The sequence below is a fragment of the Charadrius vociferus genome, unplaced genomic scaffold, assembly GCF_000708025.1.
Source record: "Charadrius vociferus isolate BGI_N301 unplaced genomic scaffold, ASM70802v2 scaffold271, whole genome shotgun sequence".
Classification (NCBI taxonomy): Eukaryota; Metazoa; Chordata; class Aves; order Charadriiformes; family Charadriidae; genus Charadrius; species Charadrius vociferus.
In genome coordinates this window covers 1,191,399-1,202,460 of record NW_009646944.1, presented here as the reverse complement: position 1 = coordinate 1,202,460, position 11,062 = coordinate 1,191,399, and positions in this window count along the sequence as shown.

The following is an 11,062-nucleotide window of genomic DNA, read 5'->3' as shown; positions in this document are numbered from 1 at the left end:
ATGCTTGACCAATTATATATCCTTCTATGATGTTGTAACTGCTTGGCTGGATACGGGGGAGAGCTGTAGATGTCATCTGCCTTGACTTTAGCAAGGCTTTTGACACTGTCTCCCATAACGTCCTCATTAGGAAGCTGAGGAAGTGTGGGCTAGATGAGATGACAGTGAGGTGGATTGAGAGCTGGCTGTGTGACACAACTCAGAGGGTTGTGATCAGAGTGGCACAGAGTCTAGCTGGAGGCCTGTAACCAGTGGTGTCCCCCAGGGGTCAATACTCGGGATGAAATGAGTAAGGTAAGTATTAATACACACTGTATCTGAGATGGTGCATATTTGTTCACATACTTCGAAGTAGTTCAAAGAGGGTGGAGTAGTTCATTATTTTAATTGTTTGAGTCCCCTCCACCTGGGGAGAAAGAATGCTAAGCAGCAGTATAGGTTAGGGGTGGACCAGCTGGGAAGTAGTTCTGAGGAGAAGGATCTGGGGGTCCTGGTAGATAGTAGGTTATCCATGAGCCAGCAATGTGCCCTTGTCACCAAAAAGGCCAATGGAATCCTGGGCTGCATAGGGAAGAGTGTGTCCAGTAGGTCCAGGGAGGTCATTCTCCCCCTCTACTCAGCACTGGTGAGGCCACAACTGGAATACTGTGTCCAGTTTTGGGCTCCCCCATTCAAGAGGGACAGGGAACTGCTGGAGAGAGTCCAGTGAAGGGCAACCAAGATGAGTGAAGGATTGGAGCATCTCCCTTATGAAGAAAGGCTGAGAGAGCTGGGACTCTTTAGCCTGGAGAAGAGAAGGCTGAGGAGAGACCTTATTATGGCATACAAGTATCTAAAGGGTGGGTTGAAGGAGGATGGAGCCAGACTCTTTTCAGTGGTTCCCAGTGACAGGACGAGGGGCAACAGGCACAAGTTGGAACATAGGAAGTTGCATTCAAATACACAGAAAAACTTCTTTATGGTTCGGGTGACAGAGCACTGGAACAGGCTGCCCAGGGAGGTTGTGGAGTCTCTTTTTTGGACATTTTCAAAACCTGCCTGGATGCAGTCCTGAGTAATGGGCTCTAGGCAATCCTGCATTAGCAGAGGAGTTGGATGATCTCTAGAGGTCCCTTCCAACTCTGAAGATTCTGTGATTCATGAAGAACCAAACCTTCAGTGAGATTCTACCATCTGAACCCACATCACTTTTTCAAATGCTTAATATCCATGCACTTCAGAGAAAGTAATTTAGGACTTAACCACAGCTGAAACAGATTGTAATTTTCATTACTATGTCCTCCGAAGAACAGATGAGCAACTCAAAATACAAAGTTACTTTTCGTTGTCATTTGAACTGATGGTGTACATTTGCACTGATTGCCCTATGACTCCATGCCAGGTAATAGGGGCTTGAAAAGTTCACCATGGACAAGCAAGAAGCCTTATGGACCTGTGCCATCAGCTCCTAAAAAACTTGTTTTGGTGATCTTTCCCTTCCTCCTTCTCCTTACATATGTATGTTTTAACTTCCATTGATCAAAAATCCTAATCCTACAATGAAAACACCTAGCTACATAAAATGTTATACGTGATTATACAAACCCAGAAACTAACTACTTATTAACAAAGACAAGGAAAAGGTGTATCCCTAGCAAGTTATTGTATGGTAACTGAGTACTATGATTTTTATACCTTTTACCTGAAGCAGTTACAGATCTCTACCGGAAACAACAATTTTCCCATTTCATGCAAATATTGCCTATTTTTTTTAAAAAAAGAGGATAAAGAATCTTCATATAGGAACCAAAGATAATTCCTTTTGGTATTTAGTAAAAGGCCTTTAAAGAAATCAGGTTTTCAATGATCTGACTCCACTTAGTGTTCCAGACAATCTGGCAGCCCAGTAAAACACTAGCTGTCAAAATAGAAATCTGTAGTGAGAAGCCAGAAGCTACCAGCAGGTAAGAAGTAGAAAGGTGCTACAAATCAACTGAATGCATATTTTACCAGCAATCACTTTTCTTTTTAACATCCCACATAGTTTAAACCCAAAATACAGCACTTGATGGTTAATTAATCCAAACAAAATGTAAAGATTTGAAAGGATCTGAAAAATTAGATATCCATGCCTTTGGTCTAAAAAATTCAGTGCTGAAATCTTTCAACTTCACTGATCGGTCCAATAACTGCCTCTTTGCTGCTACAACAGATTGGCAAATGTTGCTAGAATTGCCCCATACCTTGCAAATGTTAGTAGGTGTTCTGTATTCTTTCTGGATTCAAATGTACACACAGTAACTTATGTAAAGTTACCCACCCATGAACCATACAACTCAAATTAGAAGAAGCCTTGCAAAATCTTTCTTCTTTCGTTGTTGAAACCAGGAGGGCTTTAAGATGCACTCTGCTCACATTTTTCCTATTGTTCTAAAGTTCATCTCTTTCAGATCTAAATTAAAGCAACAAAACACAGTTATTTAGCCTCCTTTGAACTCTTGCTGCTGCAGCTTTCTTACCCCAGACACAATCCTAGCCTTTCAGTTGACCACAAATGTGAAAACAGACTTGCTAGATAGCATTGTTTATTTAGTATTAAATTATGTAGCAGGATTTTAATCAATAGAGCAGGAAAACTTTTTTTCTTTCCATAAAAAATTGTTCAGTCCCCCATATCTTCCAGTATTGGATCACCTCAGTTCTTACTTTGAAGTAAGAAAAGAACTCTCTTTTTTTTTCTCTCTCAAAAAAATTACAATCGTTAAAGTGAAAACACTGAGGAAGGGACACAACAATGCAATACCAAATCACGACCGTCTGAGCTGCCACTTGCAGGTGTTAAAATAGAGCAAAAGCACCAGAAGCTTACAGGTGTTACTTCCAAAGACTGCAAGATTTCTCCTTGTTAAAAATACCATAGAATGTGCTATTGAAAGCTTCCTTTTTCTTAACAAGGAGACATATAAAATATTTCAGTAATACATCAACCCATTAACAGTTGGAATAAAGCTACACTTGACAATCATTGCCAGCAGGAAAAACATTCATAACCTCTGAAGTTTACTCAAATAACTTGTAATTCTTTGTCAATATACCTGCAAAGGGCTGGATTCATCATCTGAAATTTTAGTACTTTATTTCACGACTGTGGCATATTTTTCAAGTATCCAAGCAATTTCCCTTCATTGTCTTTAAGAACAATTCACTTCATTCAATATAAAGGAGTTTGCACTGCTAGACACTGTGAACTTAAGAGAAACAGCTTTGAGTCTCCTCTAGTATAAATCCAACTGATTTTTAAAATGAAAATTGTATGGGTTTTAAGCATTGTATAAAATTTAGACACCAATGCTAATTTTACAGCAGACAATATTCTGCAAGTACTTTATGTTTAGCAGATACAAAGTACAGTGAGTATAAATAGCAGAGAACTCTGGCTTTATTATGCAAGGCATACAACAACTTTCTTTTAACTAAATGTTAACACAAATGAAAGAATCTGTTTTCACAGCGATCATTTTCTAAGTTTTATAAGAAACACATGTTGCAACTAGTCATCATTTTTTTAAGACCCCCAGTACAATACAAGAGGACAGAGGGAGACACTCGGATCACCTACGCTGATGCCATTTATGACAAAGTCTGAGCAATACCACTGCAAAGCAGAGACAGTTTTCTTGACAAGCCCTCGGTAATTTTTAGATTACCAACACTGCCCAGCTCAGTGTAATGTGAAGAACTTAAGGGTGCCAAGACAAGTTGTAAAACTAGTATACCTGCATCTTAAGCTCCACTAGCTGAATCAAGGACTCAGACAACAGCCTGTGCCAATCCAGTTCTGGCCTGCTGTGTTTCTATTCCTCTATTACCAAAACGCAGAAGACATTCATAGCTACATTTAGTCAACCATGTTTCTTATAGGCCGTATGTTCTGAACTCATCTCAAGATGTTTCTATTGGAGATCAGTCACACTGCCTAAAGTAAAGATTGCACCTCACACTTTTGGCAGGCTGAATGAAACCATTACAGTGACATGAGCCTGATATCGCTGAAATTTCCTTAAATTGCTATGTGTGCTCATATAAAACAAGTACTACATTTTCAAGTCAGAGTGCAGAAGCCAGCACTCTGCAGTAAGGAAAGTTTTCCAAAATTTAACTGTTACGACACTTTTTCACTGCATAACCTAATGTGTCACAGTTCAAGAAAACCTCATAGAACACATGGAATAACATTCAATCATTCTAAATTTTGCATCAAAGTCATTATTAACAGGTAGTTCTCCAAACTCTGATGAAAAAGCAGAGCAACACCATTACGACATCACTATCTTGTCTGTCAGTCCTAACAGTGCAGCATGACACTGGTTTAAGGGACAATAACATGAGAGAATTCAGCACTTGTAAAACTGCATTCCTTGCTGTGACCCGATCATTGCTGTGACCTGACTTTTGCTGTTTTATTTAAAACAGGGAAAATTTTCTCAGCAGTAGGCATGAGCTGAAAGGTCTAAATTATTACAGCAACAAAATAATCTCACCATGAGGCTAGTTTCACTTCTGTGAAGGCTGACAGCCTCATTTCTACAGTTTTAGAAATTACTGGCTGCAACAGTCCACCCCCCTTACTGGAGAAGGCCACCTTACAGCAAAAATTCCTTACACATCAGTTGCTTGTTTTAACAATATACTACTGATGAAGGCAGCTTTATGCCAGTACAGGCTCAATGTAGCAGAAAAGCAAGGCAAAACTCTTCAGTAAAAAAGGTAGGTGGAATGAGAGCTAGATGCACCAAATTACCTGCCAGCCATAATTCTCAAGTGCTGTTCTTACCGCATACAAAATGACAGTCTGTATTTCCCTTCTTATGTTCAGTGAGATTTACACTTTAATAAGGAGTAGCCATGAAAACATCTTCTAAATCGCCAAATACCAACAGCTTAACCAAATCTCACAGAAAGTAAGCAACTACCAGTTTTCCTTACTACAACTGACTCAGCACCTGCTGCAGCAGTTACACAAGCTTCACATATTCCAGGTAGCAAGAGAAATTAACTACGTCCTAAACAGGAGTTTCCCTCTCCAGCCCTGCATATAATCATTTTGTCACATGCTCAAGTCTGTCTCTCTAGAGTCAAAAGTATAGAAAACACATCTTTGAACAGTACAAAAGTTCAATCGTTCTTCTTATCCAGTCATGGTAATGGTACTCCACAGCCTCTGGGATAGTTTAGTTTTAATCCCTAAACGAGTTGAAGACATGCTCTGCATTTAGATCTTTGCACAAAACTACTCAGAATCCCTTAAAACAAGGCACAGATATCAGCTTTTATAATAGGTAAGGGAAGATTGTTGGTGAAAATAAAGAAGTTGAAACAGAAAACTAATAGCTAAGCAGCTAGTTCTTTCCAGCTTCACGTAAACAAAGACAGCACTAACAGCCAGATGAAACAAAGTAATAGAATTAATAAAAAATAAAATCATTAGAAGAATGGATCAGTAGATCAACTTTTTTTTTTTTTTTGTAAGAGACATCTATGTGGAAAACTAGTATGAAAGCAGGCAAATAACCACTAAATGGCTTTTATGCTGTGAAGAGTCAGGCATTCACAACAGCATTTCATGTGGACATAATGGTTCTATGATACACTGCAGAACCTTTATAATACACAGCAGCAGATCAGAAAACAGCAAGTTACAAAGAAAGCAGTGGCAAGTCACCTATGATCTAAAGATTTTTATATCAATCTTTATTCATTCTATATGTAAAGGCATCCATCATTAAAAGCATCACTGAACTTACAGAATTGTCACAGAATTGATCATTAGCATTCAAAGAGATGGCTGTTACCAACAAAACTCTTAAGCCACACATTGATACAAACTATGCAAAAATTGTAGGAAGAAAATACTCTCTGAAAAAGTTTAGCCTAAGCAGGGTCTGATAGTCCATGCAAGGAATAAATAAGTAAATAAATAAACACTACCTTTGCTGTGTACCATAATAGTTGCATTCCAGATATACCTCAAGTCTTCCCCCAGGAATTTTTAAAAGCAAACCAATTTTCATAGACCCTTATTGTTTCCTACAACAAATTTCAAACACTAGATGGATGCGTGACATGTACAGTAAAAAGGGAAGAATGGGTCTTTCAGTGCAAGATGTTAACTGCTGCAGCCTGCTATCAGTATTTATGGCCTTGAATTTGGTTCCTCTCTTCAATTCACCAAAAATTGCTTTTGGAGACTGAAGTACGCCATAAGGGACGATTAAAATAACTTACAAATGTAGATGTTTAAATAGATGACAACTTCACTGACATGCCCTCCCTCCATTCTTTAGAACACACCTTAATAAAATACCTTACAAGAAACACGTACTATTAAAAGTTTGGCTGACAAGGACAGACAGGACCCTGCCTCACAGTGATTTGCCACACAGTAAAATCCTGGGCATCTGAAAGACTTTTTGTCTCAGGATGAACCATGTGCAGATCTCTTCATACATTATGAGCATTTGAAAAAGTAATTTCAGGGGAAAAAAACGTTCATTCCTTTAGGTTTGGATTAAAGCTGGGAGAATAGAGAGATGATTTTTTTTTCTATTTGCATGCTAAAATTGTCAATGTCTGCAGATGGCGATAATGGATGACTAACTCAAAAAAAAAAAAGAAAGGTTACTTATCATGGGAACCAAAAAGTGGCTAAGGAATCTGGGGGAGAAGCAAAACCAGCTAATTCTGCACTTGTCTTTACTCTTCTAGTGAATATATGTTGCAGTAACATCAGGCCTAATAATGGAGGCTACAGTAGAGGAATCTGGAATCTTTTCACTTATCTTTATACTCTATTTTCCACATTCTAAAGATAAAACAAATCTCCATGACACTTACCGGTCACCTCCAGAAATTCAGTTGTGTCAACTCATGCTTGTGATTGGAAAATAAATGCCCTGACAGAGCAGTGGCTTTGGAAGTCTACCTCAAGTTCCACTAGTATTTGGTGGAGTGATGCAGGGAGGAACTGAAACATGGGGACAGAATGCACATTCCCTTCCCAAAAAGAAGTAGCAAAAATACTTCCATTGAACACCATAATCCATGTACATAGTTGATCACAGAGTTAGTTCTACTCTTTTTTGTGTCCCATTGCACTGTTAATGTCAGTAAAAAAGAAAAAAGGTCAGGGTAAAATAACTTTTTGTCCAAAAAAACCCAACCAAATCAAAACAAGACATTATCCTCTCTGTACCTGTAACACTTTGTCCAAATTCAAGCCGTTTTGTAGTCATAAAATCATAATCACACAACCCAAGAGCTATTATTATCTGGGCATGATAACCTTATATAATTACAGATTACAGCATATGTCTTCCTGATAAACAATTTCTGGTGGTAGCATCTAAAATTATGCCTAAAAAGTTGCATTAAAAATGACTGCAACTAATAGAGTACTTTTTTACACCTACATATTTTGAAGATATTCATAAAATGAAACCTTCAAGTGCCAAGATTCACTTAATATGATGTGGATCAATATACACAGACTGCTTCTGGTAACTTCAGTCAAATCCTGAAAGAATCTGACATGCAAGGGGGTGAACTGAAGAAAATTAGCTCCACTAACTGAAGAAAATTAGCTCCACTAACTACCCAGAAGCCTTTTTATCCAGTCCAGTACCATTTATGCTACGCCAGGTATAAGCCTACACAAATCTAAACCAGTCTTCTTGTGGACAATGGTTGAAATAAGAAGTTTGAATGAAGCATTTTATGAATATAAAAATAAGTCTCTTCTGAACGGAGGGATTTCTACCTCATTCTAGCACGTCAAGAAATAGAAGTACAAGATTAGAAACCCAAGATTAATAAATTGGTATGCAAATAAACTACTTACTCTGGTGCCACCAAGCATAATGCTACTATTAACAAGGATAAATGTTATTTAAAAGCACCTTTCAATTAAACTGCTTCTGCTTAATAATAGATTGAAACTTTTGTTAAAATAAGATATTACCTCAGTATTTCAAATAGACTAGATTTTATATTTCACTGCAGGAATGGACAAAGATTGTAGCAATGAACTTCAGAATTTAAAACTAAAAATTCAAGGTAAGGTCATGACAAATTATCAAATCCAAACATATTGGGGAAAGAGGATTGGGAAGGAAAATGTATATATGGATTTTCCAGGAAGAAAATACAAAAATATTGGGCATGTCTTTGCAATTTGTCTGAGAACAGTATAAGCACAGATCAAAGAAATTTCTTTTACCAAGATTTTAACTACACATCTGTGAATTAATCATCATCTTATGGCAACCCAATACAAAAAGCATGATCTTAAAGTATAAATTGATAAATTGTTTTAAGATTAAAGGCTACTTTGCAATTAGTCTTAGGAAACTGCTACAGGAAAAGGCAGTTTAGTTACTTATTTCATTCAACAAATGAAATAAATCCAAGCAAACTTTATTCAAAAATGTAAATGTGTATCTCTAAACCTGATGGATTTTACTCACAGAGTATAATTTTTTAGTACACTGTTTCCACGCCAACACAAAAAACTTTTCCACAAGTACAGACTTTTGCACAAGACAAGAGAAACTTGCACTTGTAGATAAGAATCTAAGTGAGCATTTAACAAGTGGTGGTGTTATCCTTGCTTTAATCTGAAAAAGATGCAGTAAAGCTTGAAAAACAGTCAGTAAACAACCAACTAGTATAATGCTAAAGCAAGGGAATCACTAAGGGAATCACTAGCTGTAGCACCACAACTGCTGGACTTTCATAAGTGCAGGCAGAATCAATCAGGCAAATACTGTACACTGGTTTAGGGTCCACACCTCAGAAGAAAGGAATAATTCAACGATGGAACGAAAAGCATTTCAAGCATTAAGAGGACTGATTTGATTACAGTGTCCTAAGACTCTCTTAAAGTAAGGAAATATTATTAGAAGTATCTTTAACAGATACAGGTTTAACAACAGTTAGAGCTTGAAATATAAATAATTTGGTTTTGAAAAACGGGCATATGTATTTTCATCAGTGTGCACGATTAGATACTTGAACAAGCACATAAAGAATTCCCTTACCTTTTGCCTATTTTGAATCCTCAAATCAATATCAGAGTCCTTGTGTCTAGCACATACTTTATATTTTAGGAAAAGATATAAATGAAATAAAACCCAGTTGTTATCACAATGGAACAGTATGAAATGCAATCATCTGAAACACAGGAGTTAAGATAAGATCCCAGTCTATTTTGACCTTAGCTCCAAGACACAACTTTAACTTCCAAATGTCTCTATGTCCAAATGATTTTTGGGAAAAAAGCATACCACTATGTTAAAAAAAAACAAATCCCATTCTTCAAATAAATTCTACTGATTGCCACAGCTCAGTGCAACAAATAAATTTGTTATAATAAAAATAAACATTTTGTCTAGTAAGTTAAAATAAACTTGGCAATGTCCTTCAACTAAGTAAACAATTGACCCATGGCATTCATTATGCCAATCTGTGTACTCAAAATAATAGTTCAGATACAACAAGAAATATTAGGGAGAATTATTCATAAATAAAGAATATGTAAGTTAGCCAGCTGTATTGTACTTTTCGGCTTGTTCTTTCAGGTGACAAACTACAAAAAGCTGTACAGCACAACACATTACCTGGAAAATCAGAAAACACTGCAATGGCAATGTTTACATATTTTCATGAATAAGTGACATTTATGGTTACAAACATTATATTAATGTTTGCATGCATATTGCAAGAAAAGAGAGCAGAGATGACCTGTTCTGGCATAACGTCATGCATAATTCACACAAAATTTGCATTATATGTAGTAACATCACAATGATTATATAATAATCAAATAAAGATTGTATCATACACTGGCTGTCTGATTATACAGAGAGTGAAAAGAAAGTTCTTAACTAAAACTGAAAAACTTGACAAGACAGCCATTTGCAAGTCAGCAAATAACATGATACTTATTCTGGCAACCTGAAAAAATAACTTTCTTCTCTCAATTAAGCAAATACTCTACAGCACATTCTCACCTACACACAACATACACAGAATATTTCCTACCTAAATCAAAATAACTTTATGCTATTCACAAAGCAAAGATATCCTCAGTTTTCAACAATGAGAACAGCCTGAGTTTCAAAAAAGAAGGATATTTACTGCTGCCAGAACACAAGCCCTTTTAATGTACGCAAAGTTCTAAGCTATCGCCAGTCACAAGGTCAGAATATGAAATAGTTATCTCTTAACGTCAACCTAAATGTATGTCTGTAGCGATAATGATAAGTTTCCTTCTCGCCACTTTGCAGAGGGATGGAAAATAATCGTAGAACTAGTTTAAATAAGTTCTTCCACTAGTAGCAAAACTACAAAAAAAAAGCCTGGTTTTCTTCACACTTGTATATTTCTTCCTTACAATCATACCCTGCATTGTAGTAATGCCAACACACACACCTCAGTTATCACCAGTTATCCTTCCCACCCCCTCAATTTCCCCCTCTGGCTCCATCAACTTATAATTCTGATTTCAAAAAGAGGCAGGCATAACTGTGGAGACCAGTGATGAGTGGCATTCCTCAGGGGTTGGTACTGGGACCTGTGCTGTTCAACATCTTTGTCGGCAACAGAGACAGTGGGGATGAATGCATTCTCAGCAAGTTTGCCAATGATACCAAGCTCTTTGGCGAGATAGACACACTGGAGGGGAGGGATGCCATCCAGAGGGACCCAGACAGGCTGGAGAGGTGGGCCCAAGCCAACCCCATTAAGTTCAACAAGGCCAAGTGCAAGGTCCTACATCTGGGTCAGGGCAATCGCAAGCACAAATACAGACTCGGTGGGGAATGGCTGGAGAGCAGCCCTGAGGAGAAGGACCGGGGTGTGCTGATTGACCAGAAGCTCAGCATGAGCCAGCAATGTGCAATCGCAGCCCAGAAGGCCAACCGTATCCTGGGCTGCATCAAAAGAACTGTGGCCAGCAGGTCAAGGGAGGTGATCCTGCCCCTCTACTCCACTCTCGTGAGACCCCACCTGGAGTACTGCCTCCAGC